A 21,984-nucleotide genomic window follows, 5' to 3' on the forward strand; every position below is an offset into this window, starting at 1 on the left:
GAAAGAACAGAACGAGAAAAGAAAGGAGGAAATTAGTGGTCCAGGGGGAAATGATTGAAGAGGTCAACTGATTCTCTTTCTGAATTTTGTTCGCCTAATGTGAGGCAAAAGAGGAATATAATGAAAACTCCAAATATTGCTGACAAGAAAACAGTAGTGTACGTGCATCGTATAAAAATCTCTTCTTTGAAAAGTTCTTGATTAGCTTCATAAATGTTTCGAACTAAAGTATCCGAATCACTATTTATCAAAAGGACATCAGTCAGTATTTCGGACATTTTCAATTTGAGTAATTTGCGAATGTTATTTTCCTTAACAGGGCACCAGTCTCTGTACCCAGTGGCCCATGAAAAGGGAGGAACATTGGACTTTTTGTTAAAAAGGCATGTCAGTGACATTTTATTCAGTATTCAAGAAGTCATTGACCATTTATTAAAAGTAGCAAGGTGAAGAAAGTAAAAGGAAACTTTGGGCTTTGAAGACTAGTGGAAAATGCACTACCGTAAATAACTTCTTCTGAAGACAATTATAAAGAGAGCAATGAAAGGATGTAAATGAAAATCCACAGCCTGTTTCCAGTCATTCGACCGGGTCAGGAATGGAATGAATGGAGCCCCATCTAGCGGCGAGGATAGGAAGGTTGCCGGCTGCCGAAGCCTGTCGCACTCCTCTGGGGCAATGATTAATGAATAACAGATGGAAGAAATGGTATTGGAGAGTGTTGCTGGAATTAAATATGACAAGGAAAACGGGAGTACCCGGAGAAAAACCTGTTCCGTCTCCTCATTGCCCAGCACAAATCTCACATGGCGTGGCTGGGTATGAACCACGGAACCCAGCGGTGAGAGATCGGCGTGCTGCCGCATGAGCCACGAAGATCAGTAAGAAAGGATAATCGATATTTTCATTTTTAATCGAGATATACTAGGATACGTCAAAGCCTTGTCATATATTAACGGCACACACATTTTTAGTAGGTCCTCAAAGAAGACCTATTATTTTACCAGGAAGGTGTATATACCCAACTGATAAAGTTCCCATAAAAGCATCAAAACTGGGAGATTTCGTGAAACTTAAGGCATATCTGGCCAGTGATCACATTGAGTTCTATGAGAACATTATGCAACATCCATCAGGTATTAAGACAAAAGATAATTTCTCGGATTGTTCTGAGTATTGTTACGGATTGTTTTAGTTTGGTTATTTGTAGGGAATCTGTGTGCATTTGTGTGAAAAATTACGTTATATCTTTTAGTTTATCCTACATTTGTATTTTGTTATTAACACATTAGTCTATACACATTAAACCATGTTAGGAAGATATTGCAAGACCAAATCATTCATTTTATCATTCCATGTGTTTATTCACGGCTATATAATAAATATATTAAAACACTTACTTCTGATTCAAGCCCTTCCAACAAACCACGATTCATTTAAATACTAAAGAAAGAATCAATTTACTGGCTAATTTTTAATTAGTCAACAAGTGGAAAATAACGGCACAATTAAGAAAAATGGGAAGACCTTTACGATCTCAGCGCTCCGTAAATTACCTGTAGTATGTTTGCTAACTGAAGTCCCCCCCTAATCGATTAGGACAACATCTCAAGAAACAGTACAGTCGTCCGCCTCCCGCGGTTGATCACCAAGCACAAGTTATAAGATCTAGGCCTAGTTCACCTGAGGAAGAAGGAGATGTGATTTATTCATAGGCAAACAAAGCGTACAGCCACACATTATGTATACATTCCCCCTCCAATATCTTGATTATTGATGTGAAGTTTCGTTGACACAGTCACGCCGATTATGACAAACTGTAAGGAACTACAGCGTTAACATAGCAGTCGAAAGTAGCAAGTCAATGAAATTGTGATGAGAATGTTCTGTTGATATTCACATTACTTGTTAATATGACAGACAATTTTGGATGGGAAACGCTGGAGGATAAAAGGAAAACACGATTTAATTTAATGACGTGTAGCTTCCGAAGAGACCTGTTGCAGGTCTTTCGATTTGACGACGTATAGGCGACCTGCGCGCCAGTAAGGATGGTGCGCTACTTTTGATGAATTCTAATGATGAGGATGGCACACACAACAAGGCCCGGAGCCATCTAAATTAACCAATGAACGTTAAAATCCTCGACCCGGCCGGGAACGAAGCCAGGACCCCCTGAACTAAAGGCCAGCATGGTGACCATTTACTCATGTTGCCGGACTAAAAAACTGGTGTCCTCATCCCGAGGTGGTGCAGCTCTTTCCAGGCACACTCCCCATGGGAGGTGAGCTGCATGTACCATTTCAACCACATTCCAGCCCAGCTGCCATTCTTAAATCTCTGGCAGTATCAGAAATCGAACCTGGACCCCTGAGGACGGCAGCTAATAACACTAACCGTTACGCTACTGAGGCGTGCAGAGCACGGTTATGAACCTTGTACAATGTCTTAGCTGTCCGGCTCCATGGCTAAATGGTTAGCGTGCTGGCCTTTAGTTCAAGGGGCCCCAGTTTCGATTCCCGGCCGGGCCGGGTATTTTAACCTTAATTGGTTATTTCCATAGGCTGGTGGACTGGGTGTGTGTGTCGTCCTTAGAAAATAAAAGAAAAAATAAGCAAAGAAAATAAGAAAATGGGAAAAGGTGGGGAAAAAGTTTTTTAAAAAAGCATGTTGCTGTTTATTGACGGATACAGTATATTTTTATTATTTTTATTTTTTTCGTAGCACGGGCCAGAGTAAAATAAAGCTTCCAAGTCTCAATCTCATCTCTGTTCGTGACAGGCTGCCCCAAAATTGATTCCGAAACGGACGTCTTCATTCCCATTAGCTATCACCGTATTTATCCGACAGCGTACGTATTGATTCCTATTACTTGTCATCTTATCCCATAGCGTTCGTGTTGATTCCCATCAGCTAACAACAGTGTCATAACATTTCCCTTCCCATTTTACACAGACTTAGAACTGTCTACGTGCAGTAAATATGGCTTTCTGCTATTCTCATAATGTAAGTACAGTACATCAAAGTTGCAATTGCTAAACAAAAGTAATAAAATTATGTAGGTGGGAGAAACTTGTAGCATGTTTTGAAGATATTCATGCCGGGTAATGGTCGAATTAGATAGCTTCTCCATTCGTTGTTTTATGTAGTTTTGTTTGTCCCGCATTTTTTTGGGAGTAGTTTACTTCTTGCTTCTCATTTTAACGCAAGTTTCAGTTTCAACACTCTTTAATGTCTAACAGATCGAATATGTTGGGATGCGAAGCGTTTAGTCTAGAGTGGAATGTCTCACAGCAATTAGTAGTCCATTCAGAACTACTACTGAAGTCAGCCCACATAATGGGTGGAAAGTCGCTCTCTGCTATATGAAATAAATAATCAAAAAAGTCATCCAGATGTTCATTGTTAGGTTTGCGGGACATCAGGTCTTCGACGAAGCAATCTTCAATATGGTCAGGGGCCAGTTTTCAGAAGTCTTCAGATTTCGGATTTCTTTGATGTAAAATCATTTCATAACCCCAATTAGTGAATCTTTCTCCACCATGTCTGCCCGAGATGAAATCGGCAGACATTTGTATTCGATCGGGGCTAAACGTAAACAATTGCCTGGTGAGTTGCCGTCCCAAAGTCAACGTACATACAGGATGATTTAGCTGTCACCGGACGAGTGGGCCGTGCGGTTAGGGGCGCGTGGCTGTGAGCTTCCATCCGGGAGATAGTGGATTTGAACACCACTGTCGACAGCCCTGAAGATGGTTTTCCGTTGTTTCCCATTTTCACACCAGGCAAATGCTGGGGCTGTACCTTAATTAAGGCCACGGCCGCTTCCTTCCTATTCCTAGGCCTTTCCTCTCCTATCGTCGCCATAAGACATACAGTGGTGGAAATATTTATTGCACCACCATGAATTACTTGACCTTTTTGTCTTTTTCAACTGTTTGCTTTCAGTTTATACCAGTCCTATTGTTGTTAAACATTGTTGACATATTCTTGCTTTGAAAGTTTGACTTCTCATATTAATTCCAACAATACACAACCCTTTGTTGTTGTTGTTGTTGTTTGCTTTTACAATGAAGCCAGTGTTTATACAGTCATTTTGAGTTTGGACTTTGCAGCGGGAAGTGGTTACATCGATTGAAAGAAAGAAAGCTGCTATGGTTGCTTATTCATCTGTAGGTCTAGAGATAGCCTCTAAGACAGGTTTTATTTAGTCTACGATTTTGAGGTTAGTGAAAAATACAGGGAAAAAGGAAATGTTGATCATGAGAAAGGAAGAGGTCGAAAAAGTGCGTCTACTATGAAACAGGACATGGTATTGAAAAGGCATTCACTCAAGGATCGTCACCTGCCATCAGCTGAACTAAAGAGAGACTGGGAAGAAATGAATGACATCTCATTAAACAGTAGAACTGTAGAAAATGGACTACTGGAAGCTGAACTCTCAGCCTGTCGTCCTAGAAAGAAGCCTTTATTGACCAGGACAATGCGACAATCGCAGCTTAAATGTGCAAACGCACATGCAACATGGTCATCAGAGATGTGGAACAGAGTAATCTTTTCAGACGAGTCCAAATTGAATCTGCATGGCTCAGATGGAAAAGTGTTTGTGCGTCAAGGTAAAGTGAAGAAATTTTGCCACCATGGATAACACATACAGTCAAACACCCACAAGGACAGATGTCTGGGGATGGATTTCCAATCACGGGGTAAGTCATATGCACTTCATAAATAGCACTGTCAACGCAGATGCCTACATAAGCATCCTCGAAAGGAAGCTTATGCCAACAGTAAGAGACCAGTCTGGAGATGTTTCCACTTGCATTTTTCAGGATGACTCCGCTCCTTGCCACAGAGCTTTGAAGGTGAGTCCTATGATTAATATTTGTACCAAGCACGAACCAGATGACATTCGTGGTTATCACATATTTCTACATTTCAGGTAAAATCCTTCCTTAGACAAAACTGGGTTCAAGTGTTAGAGTGGCCTGGAAACATCCCTGATCTCAATCCTATTGAGAACTGTTGGAAGGTTATGGGAAATGTTGTCACCAAAAACATGCCGCGGAATAAATGGGAACTGTTGGAGACCCTTGTGCATGTGTGGTTTAGTGTAATGAGTGAGGATTACATGAAAAAGTTAATTCATTCAGTGCCTTCAGGAAGCCAAGCGGTGATTAAGTTGCGCGGTAGAACAACAAAGTATTAAATGGCAACAGTGCATTCATATGCGGCAACTGTGCTGTTACAAGCACTAAAATCGATCAGTGTGATGTCACAACATTAATATGCAGTGTTTCTTTCAAAATTAGTATTCATTTTTCAGAAGAGCAAACAGAATAGCTCACATATCCACTTACATCCATTTTTCAAGAAAGTGTCAAATGATAAAAAAACAAACGGTTTTATAAAAACAAAATTTAAGAATAAATGAAACTGATAAAAAATATTGCACATATTCATTTTTGATAGAAATAGAGAGAAATCAGGCCAATTGAGCTCAGTTATTCAATGATTATAACAAAAATTGGTAATTATAAAAGGTGATGCAATAAATATTTCCACCAATGTATGTGTCGGAGCGACGTAAAGCAACTAGCAAAAAAAATTGTATTAAGGGTATCATAAAATACTGTTCTATTCCTCTCGATCCCAACGAAATTAACGAGAAACCGATAGTAATTTCGTTTTCTTAATGGGACTATACTAATTTCACCCAGTATAACCATTAAGAATCGTAGAGTGGCTTGTAGAGTGACCAAGTCATAAAACAAAACGAACTCGCATTACAGAACACATTAGTGCTGCACGTGTTTACATGTCTGCATCATACATGGTACTACTAGTACCTCAGAATCGATTCCTGGAATCGGGTACCCGATTCCTCAAGGATATGGAATCGAATTTTCGCGATTGCAGTCGCAAGCCACCACTAGTCTGAGCCACTCATCCTGGCAATAGACGCTCTTGCTGCAGTTGCGCACAATCCACAGATGAGCACAAGGGACATTTCGAGGAGCGCAGTAATAAGCCAGCCAAGTGTCGTTCGTCGCACAAGTACCATCCGTACCACATATCACTCCACCAGATCGGTAAATGCAGAGTGGGTTGTTGTCTCATATGCTCTGTACTCTGACTGGCCAACCGAGCAGAGGAAAGTTGGCCACGGCTCTACCTAGGCTCTACACCTCTGCATTCGGGAGACGGGCCTGGGGCACAGTGCCGGACTTCACTCCTGGTCCCACCCGTCGGCTGTCCTGAGAATGGTTTTCCGTGGTTTTCCATTCTCCTGCACTAAGGCGAATGCCGGGACAGTTCGTAGTATAGGCCACGGCCGCCCACCTTCTCCGCACATCTCCTTCACCGTAACAAATCTCCTGGCCTGAGAGACGGCGTCACCGTCTAAGAGGCCCGCCTCCCGCTTCAGGGGAGAAATGAAAACGTTTAGTAGTAGTAGTAGTAGTAGTAGTAGTAGTAGTAGTAGTAGTAGTAGTAGTAGTAGTAGTAGTAGTCACTCCACCAGTAGCAGCATGATCGTGATTATGAAAGGAGGGTGGAATTCTGTGAGTCTTTTCTTGTGCAAGTACGAGACAATAGACAATTCCTCCAGCGAGTTCTTTTCACCAACGAAGCCAAGTTCAGCAACCATAGCAACGTAAACCTGAGAAACGGATAACCCACGCTAGCTGAGGCTGGTGGAACACCAGAGGCAGGGGAGTGTTAATGAGTGGTGTGGGATACTGGGGGACTTTGTTATCGATCCATACATATTGGAAGGTACATTAACAGGTCATAGATAAACAGAGGAGCCTCCGTGGCTCAGACGGCAGCGCGTCGGCCTCTCACCGCTGGATACCGTGGTTCAAATCCAGGTCACTCCATGTGAGATTTGTGCTGGACAAAGCGGAAGCGGGACAGGTTTTTCTCCGGGTACTCCGGTTTTCCCTGTGATCTTCATTCCAGCAACACTCTCCATTCTCATTTCATTGCATCTATCAGTCATTAATAAATCACTTTGGGAGTGGCGACCCCATCGTACTAATAGCCTATATCTGCTTCATTCATTCCATCCCTGACCCGGTCAATGACTGGAAAACAGGTTGTGCGTTTTCATTTTCAGATAAACAGACTTTCTTGAGGACGTACTACCTCCTCGAAGATGTTCCACTCCCTTTCATATCGATATCCTTAGTTTTCAAGGGGCTCAGCTCAACGTATTTTATTGTTACCAATGGCTGGTAACCTCCATTTCCACCCTTAAATTAACAACCACAAGCCCCATCACCAGAAGGACTTTCTGCAGTCCCTCAAAAAATGATTGAGAGCATAGTATTTTATCTCTCTCAGCACATCTCCGCTTCTTTCAAACCATTCCAACATGTAAACAAAGCAAGGTAGTTTAACACACTTGTGGATGTGCATGGAAGAGACTTAAACAGTACCGTACACTCAACGACGTTTTGAGCGACTGCACATTTCCCTGCGTGATCCAAGTGGTTGAAACGAGGCAGAATGAAATAATGCTCCTAAAAATAAAAATACTTGAACGTTTTGTCTGAACAGCGGTGTATGCTAGCATACCAACAGTAATTTATTCCCAACTCGACCACTGCCTGTTGCTAACGTGCATCTATCTTACATGCTAGCTTTAAGGAGGACCAAAGAGCCCAACAATAATGGTGTCCATTAAATTTGCATGCATGTTTTCCAAAGACCATATCATTTGAAGTTGTTGTTTTCAGCTCATGTATTATGTACTCATGAGAAGGACAATAAAGCACTTAAATGGTTACAGTTTTACTATGTTACCTGGTCTTTTTCTGATTCAACGGCAATGAAACGAAAGCTTTTTAACTCCGAAATGTTGTAGGCCTACATCATACTGTTTATTCTCCGGCCCCCCTCGGGATAGTGAGGTGTATGTGTTTATCAACAAGGCATGAGTCAAGCACGAGAACTACGCGCCCGACATCAAGGCGAGTAACGCATCTCTTTCTGTGTAATGCCTACACATTTGAAAACCTTCATAATATCTCCAAACGTACTCGTTGGATTTGCAAAATAAGCACATCATTAAATTTGCCTCTCAATTCTTAATTGTTCTATTGGGTGAAATTAGTATAGTCCCATTTCAAAAACCAAGTTGCTACCGGTTTCTCGATAAGTACTATGTGTTCGAGAGTAGTAAGACAGTATTTTATGACCCTCTTAATACAATTTAAGAATTTGAAAACAGAATGTCTATGTAGATCTCTAACGGATCAGAAGATATTTGAAGTGGACAACTTAGCTAAATCGCCCTGTAATGTCGGGATTGGTGTTATTTGCAATTAAGAACAAAGCTTCTTTATATGTTTTTTTGTTTTGTTTTAGAGCAAATATATATCTGGTGGAACAGCTCAGGGCAACTCCTGAAGGTCCCATCTACAGTATAAATAAAGTTCGTGGCTCTTTCAGAAAATTTATATTGCTTTGGCATGAGAAACCCACAATATTCTTTTCAGAGTCGTTCACAAATAAAAATAATGACGCCCCACCACCACCACCACCACCACCACCACCCTGTTTGTGCTGAAAACATTTTTCGACAGTGCATCATGTAATTCTGATAAGTTATTGGGCAACTTCGGTAGTCTGCGTAATCGAGTGGCATTAATATTGTATCCTTATTCGAACCAAATCATGATTTGTGAGTGTGTCAGTATCACCATTAGCTAACTCGAGGCGTATAAGTTTGGAGGGGTGCTCACACACATTTTCTTCAGCCTTTCTCTTCAGAATATTACTGACTCTCCGGCGATTTGATATACCAGAGTCATCCTTTTCATGATTATGGTCTAATAGCGAACCGAGAATACAATTTAAAGAATTTAATTTCAGAAAACACTTACATGCTCTCCTCGTACACTTGTGTATATCGACGCCATCAACGAGACACTTATGGAAACAGAATTTATAACTGTCTATCACCAACAGTTTCTTGCCATTTTCACTTGTCATTATATCAAACTCCATCGCTCACACACAGTGCAATGACTACTCACAAGCCTGACTGATGCGCGGAGCTGGAGTGGAGTAACGAAGCGCCGCCAACCCAAAGTTAGCGGAATCAACACGGATGTTATTGTTCGGCGATCTTGTCGAAAGCGGGAATGAAGTCGTCTACTATTCGACTGCAAGTGGACGCAAAACGGCAGCATGAAAGCTTAAAGACAAGAGAAATGGCATTTGGAGAACGGCTTGTCCCCGTCTGGATATTATGAAAGGTGCTACTCATAGGACAGGTCTAACTGTAATAGCACTTTCTGGGCCAGTGAGGAGAACACTGTCAAACTACCTTACTCTTCAATATGCCTTGTTCGCTCTTCATTAAGGCACCACCATCGGCTTTTTTTTTTTTTCTGAATGAATCTTCGGTGTTGCATTGTGAGGATCCAACCAACCTCCGGACTTAAGATTTAGCATACAGTAAAATGACTATACGAATAAGCCAGTATGAGGAGATTTGACCAGTCGGCTAGAAAAGCCCTTTTACGGAAGTAGGACCGATCATTCGCATAAAGGGTGACGTACTTTTGAGCAAATGAGGTGGGAAATATCTGCCTCACTTGAGAAAAAATTACTACTTCACTTGAGCAGAAATTAGTCATGTCATATATTCCAACGGTTCGGCATCGCCGTGTGTATCTGCCAAGGTAGGTGTATAGAAGTCATAAAATATAGTTAAGATATTGGTGACTGGGTGTTTCTACTGTCCGTAATATTCCTACAACTCACACAATCAATTATCCACCACAATAACACGCAGTTCCCTATACACGAAAGATGATTCCCGCCTTCATCGGAGGATCTGCCTTACAAAGGCTGCACCATACTAGAAATTATTATTATTATGTAAATCGTAAAGTATTGGAAATATTTCAGTTATCTGTGACCGAGACCGTGTTATTCTAATGCTATACTACCCATCTACAGTATAAGATGGTATTTCTGTATCGGTCGTGGCCACAGTAACAGTGAAATGCACTTTTTATTTTTCCATAATGTCTGTCTGTCTGTCTGTCTGTCTGTCTGTCTGTCTGTCTGTCTGTCTGTCTGTACACGCATCACGAGAAAACGGCTAAAGAGAATTTAATGAAAATCGGTATGAAAAGTCAGGGAATAAGTCACTACAATATAGGCTGTAAATAATTTTATTCACGCTGAATGAAATGGTAGTTTAGGGGAAGGAATAAATTGAATTCTCAAATATTTATGTTATTAGCGGCCGTATCGACAAATAGTACATAACTAAAGTTATATAGTATTACATTTACGGTCATTTGTGTCTTAAACATTTTACCGTACTGGCAGGGATCGCAGAGATTTTCATGATTTTGGATTTTTGTTGCTAAGATCATATCAGCGCCGTCACGAGAAAATGGGTAAACAGAATTTAATGAAAACCGGTATGTAAAGTCGGAGAATAAGGAAATACAGTCTACGATATAAATAATTTTATAAGACGCCCTAATATCACAGAATCGAAAGAAAACTAAATGTGAAGGCCTGCAATATAGAAAACTCATGAAATTGATCAACAATAACATTACATTGACCATTGTTTGTTGTGATGTGCTTTGTTTCTTCTGTTGCCAGTCATCTCCGACATATAGGATTACTGCTGTATACCAAGGTTGTTTAATTTGCTCTACGTTCGACACAGATGGGCCTTATGGTGACGATGGGATATGAAAGGGCTAGAAGTGTGAAGGAAGCGGCCTTGGTCTCAATTAAGGTACAGCCCCAGCATTTGCCTGGTGTGAAAATGGGAAACAACCGAATACCATCTTCAGGGATGTTGACAGTGGGGTTCGAATCCACTATCTCCCGGATGCACGCTCACAGCTCCGCGCCCCTAACCACACGGACAACTCGCCCGGTCGTACCGAGTGTAACAGCCTGCCTGAATTTTGGCGTGAACTAGATGAACAGTTAGATAAGTTTCTTCTGTAGCATGCCATTCCTCTGGTTCATAAATTTTCTGATACTACTGGTACGTAACACACTGGTTCATCATAGCATTCAAGCCATTCAATTCCTCCTCTGAGGCACTGATTGGAATGAGCAGTGTACATATTTAACGGAATAATGGCAGAGGGGTGTTCACGGCTGTCTGCGGCCTGCTCACTCCAGCTTTGGAACCCTGGATTGTTAGATCGTCACCGTAGTACTATTCGTTAAAAGTGAGAAAATGTGCAGTTTTTCATTTTACGGGTATTTAATATGATAACATTGTTTTTAATCGCTACGTTACTACTGACGTGTTTTAATGACCGATGTCGACTTCGGTTAGGAAATCCACAAAGACAGTCTTTCTGAGAATCCCGTAACGAAGCACGGGTACATCAGCTACACAAGTGTCCAAAAGTTAAGCATACGTTGCGAGTAAGCAGGGCAACAGAAAATAGACCGCAAATCGCACGACTTGTGCACCTACCAACATTACGCGTTCGCTCTGTATAGGAAAGGAGTATTCCCTGCTTTGACTAGCGGCGTAACCGCAAGGTAAACACAGCCAGTGCCTGCGACCCATATTCCCTCCGTCGTGTTTGCCCTGTTATAGTGTGCGGAGTGTAGCCTCGTGGTGAACGTGACAACATAATGGCACAACGACGCCATTTGGACCCCGTTTTGCAGGGTAGAATACTCGGCCGCCTGGATGCAGGCCAGACACAGACCGAAGTCGCCGTATCCTTGAATGTGCCACAAAGTGTCATTTCCAGGCATTGGAGACGATTTCGAGACACAGGAAATGTTAGTCGTAGGCCAGTAGCAGGTCGACCAAGGGTAACCACCCCACAGTAAGACCGATATCTGGCCTTAACCGCCCGACGAAATCGGAATGAACCTACAAGACCACTGTCAGCGGAGCTTGCAGCCGTCTCAGGGGTTGCCGTTTCCCTGCAAACTGTGTACCGGAGGCTCAGGACAGCAGGGCTGTCGGCCCGACGTCCAGCGGTGTGCCTCCCGCTCACTCCAGCACAGAGACGGGCCCGTTTACTGTGGAGCCATCAACATCGAAACTGGAGCATGAATGAATGGAGGCATGTGCTCTTCATAGATGAATTCCGCTTCAGTTTTCAGAACGATTCCCGTCGTACATTAATCTGGAGAGAACCGGGTAGTCGATACAACCACAGGAACATCGTGGAACGGGACCAGTATGGTGGTGGTGGCGTCATAGTGTGGGGGCGGCACCGTGTTGAATGGCCGTACGGACCTTCACATCTTCATGGGTGGTCCGAGGAACACAGATACAGGGATGAGATACTGAGACCACATGTTCGACTCTTCAGAGGTGCGGTTGGTCCAGACTTCCTCTTAATGGGCGATAATGTCCGACCGCACCGCGCTGCTCTGGTGGATGAATTTCTGGCTGGGGAAGACATTCATCGCATGAACTGGCCAGCGATGTCTGCGGATCTGAATCCTATAGAACATGCATTGGGGAGGCGAATTGCATCCCGTCAGCCTCCATCAAGGACTCTCCAAGACCTTCGCATTGTCCTTTCGGAGGGATTGGATCGACTGCCAAAAGAGCTCTTGGACCATCTGAAAGAGAGCATGCCACGTCGCTACGAAGCATGTGTGGCCGTTAGGGGTAACCATACACCCTATCAACAGTATATTTTGTGGAAGATATTGCCTAATTTTGTTAGTTGTTGTCAAAGGTGTACCTTAGCTATCAGAACCTTTCTGACACTGGTATTTTTTTTTTGACAAGTTGTGTGGCATATGGTGTGTGAGCCAGCAACCGTTGTTTCAGCAATCCGTCTGACATTCCTATCAGGCGGTATGGCCTCGTTTAGTGATTATGCTTAACTTTTGTACACTAGTGTAGAAATAGAATTTTGTAAATATGTTTTGTACATTCTGAGTAAATTCTTCAATGAATGCCTTGTAATTATTGTGGCGGGTTATCAGCATCCTTAAAACTGAACTTTCAGTGTGCTATTTGACGAAACAGTAAGTTCTTCGCTACACGCGCTTTGCAGTTCCACATTCCAGAAGTTTGAGGCGTTATTGACAAAACGGTTTGTCATGAGTGCTTCCACGTAGTAATGCCATTGACAAAACGGTTCGTCATGGGTGCTACCACGTAGTAATGCTATTGACAAAACGGTTCGTTATGAGTGCTACCACGTAGTAATGCTATTGACAAAACTGTTCGTCATGGGTGCTACCACGTAGTAATGCCATTGAAAAACGGTTCGTTATGAGTGCTACCACATAGTAATGCTATTGACAAAACGGTTCGTCATGGGTGCTACCACGTAGTAATGCCATTGACAAAACGGTTCGTTATGAGTGCTACCACATAGTAATGCTATTGACAAAACGGTTCGTCATGGGTGCTACCACGTAGTAATGCCATTGACAAAACGGTTCGTTATGAGTGCTACCACATAGTAATGCTATTGACAAAACGGTTCGTCATGGGTGCTACCACGTAGTAATGCCATTGACAAAACGGTTCGTTATGAGTGCTACCACATAGTAATGCTATTGACAAAATGGTTCGTCATGGGTGCTACCACGTAGTAATGCCATTGACAAAACGGTTCGTCATGGGTGCTACCACGTAGTAATGTCATTGACAAAACGGTTCGTCATGGGTGCTACCACGTAGTAATGCCATTGACAAAACTGTTCGTCATGGGTGCTACCACGTAGTAATGCCATTGACAAAACGGTTCGTTATGAGTGCTACCACGTAGTAATGCTATTGACAAAACGGTTCGTTATGAGTGTTACCACGTAGTAATGCTATTGACAAAACTGTTCGTCATGGGTGCTACCACGTAGTAATGCCATTGACAAAACGGTTCGTTATGAGTGTTACCACGTAGTAATGCTATTGACAAAACGGTTCGTTATGAGTGTTACCACGTAGTAATGCTATTGACAAAACGGTTCGTTATGAGTGCTACCACGTAGTAATGCTATTGACAAAACTGTTCGTCATGGGTGCTACTACGTAGTAATGCCATTGACAAAACGGTTCGTTATGAGTGCTACCACATAGTAATGCTATTGACAAAACGGTTCGTCATGAGTGCTACCACGTAGTAATGCCATTGACAAAACGGTTCGTTATGAGTGCTACGACATAGTAATGCTATTGACAAAACGGTTCGTCATGGGTGCTACCACGTAGTAATGCCATTGACAAAACGGTTCGTTATGAGTGCTACCACGTAGTAATGCTATTGACAAAACGGTTCGTTATGAGTGTTACCACGTAGTAATGCTATTGACAAAACTGTTCGTCATGGGTGCTACCACGTAGTAATGCCATTGACAAAACGGTTCGTTATGAGTGTTACCACGTAGTAATGCTATTGACAAAACGGTTCGTTATGAGTGTTACCACGTACTAATGCTATTGACAAAACGGTTCGTCATGGGTGCTACGACGTAGTAATGCTATTGACAAAACTGTTCGTCATGGGTGCTACCACGTAGTAATGCCATTGACAAAACGGTTCGTTATGAGTGTTACCACGTAGTAATGCTATTGACAAAACGGTTCGCGCGCGGACGTGTTGAAATCCTCTTCTCCATACGGCTTCTCACAACGTAATATCTTTCTAAAACAATTCACAACAGTAAACCTCTTTGAACTTTGTGTAGCCGTCTGTTTACTTTAACCAACGATTGACGCACTGAAGACTGACTCGCTCGAGACTGACCCCAGACTGACTGACGTGTGTCAGTTGTGCTGTTTATATACGCTCGTAGAAGATTCTAGTAGTTCCCACTGCTAGATCGTTCTGTATGCCTGGTCCATTGTTTGTCAGCTTCCAATTTCTTGTAGGAACTTCCTTATCACGAGCCTCAACAATTCTCCGGCGCTATTGTTTTCCTCGCTGCTACCCACCCACATTGTCGCTGCTCCGCCAGTATTATTGCTTTCACTGCCATTATAGCTTTCCGCCGCTCAACGTCATTGTCACCTTATGTTACGCTACACGTAAAGGAATGTTTTAACTTATTTTCAGTAAATTTCATGTAATTTCCTATGCATTTGATTGTAATTATTATAGTATGTTGCACTACCCGGAAGTCATTTTTAATTGTTGTGTACCTTTTATTATCATTATTTCCCTAACATTTTTAGTTTTGATATAATATCTTGTGATGCTTTGTTTTCATGTTTGTTGTGTAATTTATTTTTCGTTTAATTTCGTTACCGGTACTGTAATACAGAAGAGAGTGGAATTTCCTCCAATTCTTATGAATTACTTGTTAATAATACTAATAATAATCATTAATGATTGAATTAACCCCAAATTATGAAATCAGGAATATCTTCTGTAGAGAAAGACGAAGTAGAATCCGAAAGTTCAGGAATTTCACGTACATGTGGTAAACCACCAACATGCAGTTAAAGTAAGGGTGTCTGACATGTATCCTACCCTCCATAATCAGAATGGTTTCTCTTGTGAACAGCACACCGGTTTACGTTGACGCCGGAATGTGACAGGGCTATGACTGAGAAAATAGTGGCCGTGCTCTGATTAAGGTTCAGCTCCAACAATTTCCTAGTGAAAAACGAGGAAACCATTGAGAGCCATTTTCACAGCTGCCTATGATAGGGTTCGAACTCACCATCTTTCGAATGCTAGCTAGCAGCCACACCATTTGTAGTGTAAACCTTATTCACTCGGTCTTGAATTATTTCCACAATCATAAAGAATCTGTCATTTCTAGGTAGAGTGAGTTGTCTGGTCTCACGTAGATCATCAGTCAGGGAAGAAAAGAAAAATGTCGTCGCAATCATCATTAATCTGGATGTATCCTCTAAAAGGAAATGCTTGTTCTTGTACAGAGTGCTAACGTCGTGCAGGCCAAGACAACACAACACCAGAAAAAGTGCACGTTGACGTGGCTGAATATAATTTTACTCCTTTCGAATAAACTGATCTTCGTACGGCTCCATTACTAAATGGTAAGCGTGCTGGCCTTTGGTCACGGGATGTCCCGGGTTCGATTCCCGGCAGGGTCGGAAATTTTTACCATCACTGGTTAATTTCGCTGGTACGGGGGCTGGGTGTATGCGTCATCTTCATCATCATTTCATCGTCATCACGTCGCGCAGGTCGCCTACGGGAGTCAAATCAAAAGACCTGCACCTGGCGAGCCGAACTTGTCCTCGGACACTCCCGACACTAAAAGCCATGTGCCATTTCTTTTTTTCTTTTGTTTTCCTTTTTTGCTAATCTTCAAAAACACGTCGAAACACAACATATATATTATTGCAGAGAATACCATGAGTCATATATAGGCCTACATGTAGGATTGGAAGCTCAAGACGTCCGCTATTGTATTTATGTGAAGGATACTGCAAAGCTACCTCCAAACAGACGATGAAGGCCCTTGGAGGAGTAGAAGATAAAGGCTTTTCTATTGGTTTAACGTCGCAGTTGCGCATTGAAGACCTGCTGTCCGTAACTTGGACACAAAGTGGGACAGAGTGGATATCTTTATGTCCAGCCACTTTTGCCCCCAGAATTTTACCTGTTAATCGCTTTTGGTGCAGGCTGAGAGAACCGCTGGTCCATGTGCCGCTCCAGAAGTGAAAATTTCGTTTCTTAAATGTTTCGACTTCCTGACGGGGAATGGAACCCACGTCCTTCCAGGTGAACCAAGCACGCTTTTACTACCTCGATTACGCTGTGCTTGATGATCATTGGGAAGGCAAATTTCACTGAATATTTAAAACAACCCCCCGCTCTAGAAAACCGAAAAATAACGGCCGAGAGGAGTCATCGTGCCGACCACACGACACCTCGTAATCTGTAGGCCTTCGGGCTGAGCAGCGGTCGCTTGATAGGCCAAGATCCATCAGGGTTGTTGCGCCATGGGGTTTGGTTTGGTATTTAAAACAATGCGTGGTTAGCGTAACGATTCCTCTCGGTCATTATTCCTGTCTTTTTAGACACCAGATAGCTCCTCAAATGTTTTCACCTAGGGTGAGTGGGCCTCGAACCAACCCTCAGATCTACGTCAATTCCCCTTGGCTGGCCGGGAATCAAAACCGCGGCCTGCGAGTCCAATTTATTGTCCTATTTCGGAATTTATTACATTGAACAATCCTCCGTACAGTATTCATGAAACTATATGTGTGACTATAGAGGTCTGCAGTTCGCCTTTTGATCTAAATTCCATTTTCTTGTGTGGGGTCTAAAATTTTCTTAAGAATGTTACGCCCTTGCTTTTTCAATATCTGCAATTTTAGAATGACCTCCTGAAGTTAAAGTTTCTGAGGCATCTAGACCGAGCTCGATAGCTGCAGTCGCTTAAGTGCAGCCAGTATCCAGTATTCGGGAGATAGCGGGTTCGGACCCCACTGTCGGCATCCCTGAAGATGGTTTTCCGTGGTTTCCCATTTTCACACCAGGCAAATGCTGGGGCTGTACCTTAATTAAGGCCACGGCCGCTTCCTTCCTACTCCTAGCCCTTTCCTATCCCATCGTCGCCATAAGACCTATCTGAGTCGGTGCGACGTAAAGCAACTTATAAAAAAAATCTTATGCATATAGAGCTTCCAGTAGGACAACTGTTTTTGTAATGTAATATTCCAATTTAGCAATGCGTGATACTACTCGTTTAGTGTAGTGAACTCATGTTAGTCTAAATGCCCTCTGATGTTCTGAGGCCATTTCTGTATTGGCCTAGTGGTATCTATTTGACTGAAGATCATATAGTGGTCTGTATGCTCGAAGAATTGCCATAATGTGCGCACATTTTTAACAGATTTCCTGAATTCAAAGTCAGTTATGAAATAGTCTGTTATGAATATGGTGGTACTACCCTCCCATGCATAGCGGTGAATACTCTAGTCTTATGTTCGAAAAGTGAATTCGTAACAGCTAATCGCATACTACCACACAAGTCCAGTAAACGCTTCCCATTCATACTAGCTTCCACATCTTCCCTACGTTTACAAATCATATTATTGTATCTGTCAGTTCTATTTCAAGTCTTACATTGAAATCACCCATTAGCACCATCCTATCCTTGATCTTAATCCTGACTGCGGTATCACTCAGAGCTAAATACAAATTGTTTACTTCATCTTGATCTACGCCTTCACATGGTGAATACACTGACACAATTCTCGTCGTAAATCTTCCAACCTCTAAATCTATCCACATCATTCATTCATTTACGTGTGTAACAGAAACTATGTTGCATCCTATCGTCTTCCTAATGAACAATCTCACCCCACACTTGCTCTTTCCTTCTTGACACCTGTTAAGAACGCGTTACTATATCCTCTCTCTCTTCCTCGTTGTCTCCCTTTACCCGAACACCGTAACTCCTAACACATTCAAACTCTTTGCCGATTTTTCTACTTTATTTCTTTCACTAGTCCCACTAACATGTATGGCTTCCCATCGACTTCCACTTCGGCACGTGGTTTCCAATGAGTCCCTCGCCTCCAAATGATAGAGGAACTTGGTCACTCCCATGGGTCCGAAACTTGATGAAAACATTCTGAGCGTGCTCGGTAAATTTTCTGTTAGGTAGGGTGTTACCTTACACATCATCCCAATGAGAATCGCTTCTCTAATGACCAATAGTATATGAGAAATCATTAAATAACACTTTTGGTATTCCTGTAAACCCCCGACTTGATGAAGGATTCTGAAACCACTTTCACCTTAACAACCTGTTCCTGGATGAGTGAATGCTAAATAACAAGGTATCCCGTGATGGTGGACTAAACAAAGCATTAAAGCTAAAAATTACTGATAGGGTCTAGAATATCGGAAAGGGTTAAATGTCCTCCAAAAATAAGAATTTGTTTAGTATCTTGGCAGTTGACTGTAACTGAACGTAAGTACCTGAAAAGGTTGATATTGTCCCCTGATTCTTTCCACGAATATCAGATATTTTGCATCCTATTACAGTTTCTAAATTCTTATTGTGCAATATTATGCATATACTGTATTAAGAATTGTAGAGCACTAGTGATCAGTAGCAGTACGTCCGGCTCGATGGCTGCATGGTTAGCGTGCTGGCCTTTGGTTCACGGGGCCTCGGGTTCGATTCCCGGGGATTTTAACCTTCATTGCTTAATTCCGATGGTTCGGGCCCCAATCTCACATACGCGCAGGTCGCCCATGAGGCGTGAACTCGGAAGACCTGCACCACGCGCCATTACTATTATAGTGGCAGTACTAACATACATTCTCTCACCGAAGTATTGTTCAATTTTTAGGACCGCATTACCTGACTTCGCCAATTTCAGTGAGAGCATATATCTTTCATGACATTCACAAAAGTATATTTTCTCTGTTTCAGAAGCGTCTTGGCCTGATGATGAACCTACGAATGATGTTATAGCGATGGCACGTCTTGGAAAGCGGGCGGTGAGTACAGTATCTCATATGGTCACTGCTATTATCATATTTGTTGTACAAACGTTTTTTAACAAGTTGCTTTACGTCGCACCGACTCAGATAGGTCTTATGGAGACGACGGGACAGGAAAGGGCTAGGAGTGGGAAGGAAACAACCGTGACCTTAATTAAGGTACAGCCCCAGCATTTGCCTGATGTGAAAATGGGGAAACCACGGAAAACCATTTTCAGGGCTGCCGGCAGTGAGGTTTGAACCCGCTATCTCCCGAATATTGGATACTGGCCGCACTTAAGAGCTATCGAGCTCGTACAAACATTTCAGTTCATTGAGTTTTCTTTATATTATCATCCCTAAAGTAGCTTAGTCTTCGCAGTTTCGAGCCGATGGTAGTCGGTTGGTTACAGGCCCTCTCTTCTCAAGATAATGAGTTCGATTCCGGCTAAGGTAGGTAGCATTTGAAAGAAGTTTAACTGCGATAACTGCGTGTACTTGTGTACTAGCACGTTAAAAACTCCTTCGATTCAAAATTCCGACACCCTGGCAGCTCTTAAGATCCATGCAAATCGAAGGGATATTATTAAAAGTAACTGTCGTGGGTTGTCGGGGTCCACAAAGACTAAAATTAATTCTCGGAGAGACAGCGTGTTTTACCTACTCTTCATTAAATTTATTAAACTTCTACCTACAGTTATTCACAAGTGCACTCGAGCTCTGGTTTCACTTCACGCAGTTTGTACACATGATCTTGGCTGAAGATACAGCCCTCCGTTCTCCATCAGAGTTGTTTTTGTTTTGTTTCCTGTTTTCCTGTTCTCCGCGGGATGTTGCCTCCATCAGGCCGAGATTTGCCGTAAACAGTTCAGTTTTATCTGAGGCGCCCACCTTCTCTGAATGATGTCATATTCTACCCTACTTTCTTCACAGCCAAACATTTGCTTGAGGTAATTTCAGCTATTGCAACGAAGTCAAGGGCGCTGGGCACCATGGGAGGGATGCGGCAAGCATTGCAGTCATGGTAAACGGCTGCTGGTACGTCAGTGAGATGTATAACACGTAGAGACGTAGGATACTTATACAAAAGTTCTTACATGCAATTTATGCTGTATGTAAAATTAAAAACAATTTCCCTGTTCACTTTTAAATAGATCTCACATAATGGATAATGGAGAGAGTGAAAAGAAATTCAGCCCTTCAAAATGTGGTGTCGGCGCCGCATGCAAAAAATACCGTGGACCGGTAGGGTAAGCGATGAAGAAGTGCTGAAAAGTTTGAATGAAAAATACCAACTGGTAAAAAGATTAGAAAGTAGAAGGAATAGATTAGTAGGTCACCTGCTACCTGGTGCACCAATCTTATGGAGGGAAGAATGGAGGCTAAGAGGAAGACCAAGAAAAGATTTTATGGTGGACATCAAGAATGGACGACCGTATACAACTGTAAAGAAGTGAGCACTGGAGACAACACCTCTATCGTGAGCACGACAATGCTGCCCACCAACCATGTAAGGTTGAGGAGATAAAGACAACACATAATGCGTTTACGGAGAAACTGTGGTCATATACACCTTTATTGCATAAAATATCCCCCCTCCCCTCCATAAAATAATTAGGATTGCGTTATTTCCGCATTGCAGTGAAGCATGTCTACAACTTAGTCCCATTTTCTGATACGGGTTCGGAGATGAGATGAGATGAAATGGCATGTGTTTGGAGTCCAAGTTACAAACGAAAATAAATAATAGATCATTATCATATTCCTTTAGAATGAAAGATGGGAGGATGAAGATACATATTTAGTGATAACTGAAATTATATGAATCATTTTCTTCTTCTTCTTCTTCTCCTTCTTCTTTCGTTACGGCCTCTGAAGGACCATGGACAGATTTGTCATGGTTTGGATTTTCTTCTTCTCCTACCAGAAACTCTTCATTCTCTCTCTTCTTCTCTCCCGTTCTTCAGCTGATATCTTCAGTATCCTCTCGTCATGCCGGCCCCGCGGTGTAGGGTAATTTGCCTGCCTCTTACCCGAAAGCCCCGGGTTCGATTCCCGGCCTGGATCTGAGGGCTGATTCGAGGTCACTCCACAACTGAGGAACTACTGTATCTGACGCTGAGATGGCGGCCCCGGACACCTCATAACCTGCAGACCTTCGAGCTGAGCAGCGGTCGCTAGGTATGCCTTGGCCCTGGGCTGTTGCGCCATGGGGTTTGGTTTGTCTCCCCCACTGGTGCTTCTCTATCCTATGCCTGTCATTGAGCCCAGGCATATTGGTCAGTTTATATTTATTTCTCCGGTTTTCTGTCTCTTTCACCTTGATCTCCATCTCAGTCCAGTCCTTCCGGAGCTCAACAACCCATTTAGTTTCCGTCTTTCCTTTCGTCCTATCCATTGTTTCCCATACCCTATACTCTTCTAGTCATTCTCCCCATGTCCATCCTGATCACATTTCCAGATGGGAACAAAGATCAAGGGACGACTGTACCGAAACATGAGGAGGATCTCTGAAGATCATACCTCAATAAGAGAAATATTCTCTACCAAGCGAGTTGACCGTAAGGTTAGGGGCGGGCAG

General features: G+C 42.6%; 1 long non-coding RNA gene across 1 annotated transcript in view; it reads left to right on the forward strand.

The window, feature by feature from the left end:
* The window catches only part of LOC136867281 (uncharacterized), a 176,089-nt gene that overhangs the window by 138,225 nt on the left and 15,880 nt on the right, over positions 1 to 21,984 (forward strand). Inside the window, exon 2 of the long non-coding RNA XR_010859652.2 lies at positions 19,354 to 19,421. This is a non-coding gene — a long non-coding RNA (uncharacterized lncRNA). The remainder of the gene's footprint in view (positions 1 to 19,353; positions 19,422 to 21,984) is intronic.

The sequence above is a fragment of the Anabrus simplex genome, chromosome 3, assembly GCF_040414725.1.
Source record: "Anabrus simplex isolate iqAnaSimp1 chromosome 3, ASM4041472v1, whole genome shotgun sequence".
Taxonomy (NCBI): Eukaryota; Metazoa; Arthropoda; class Insecta; order Orthoptera; family Tettigoniidae; genus Anabrus; species Anabrus simplex.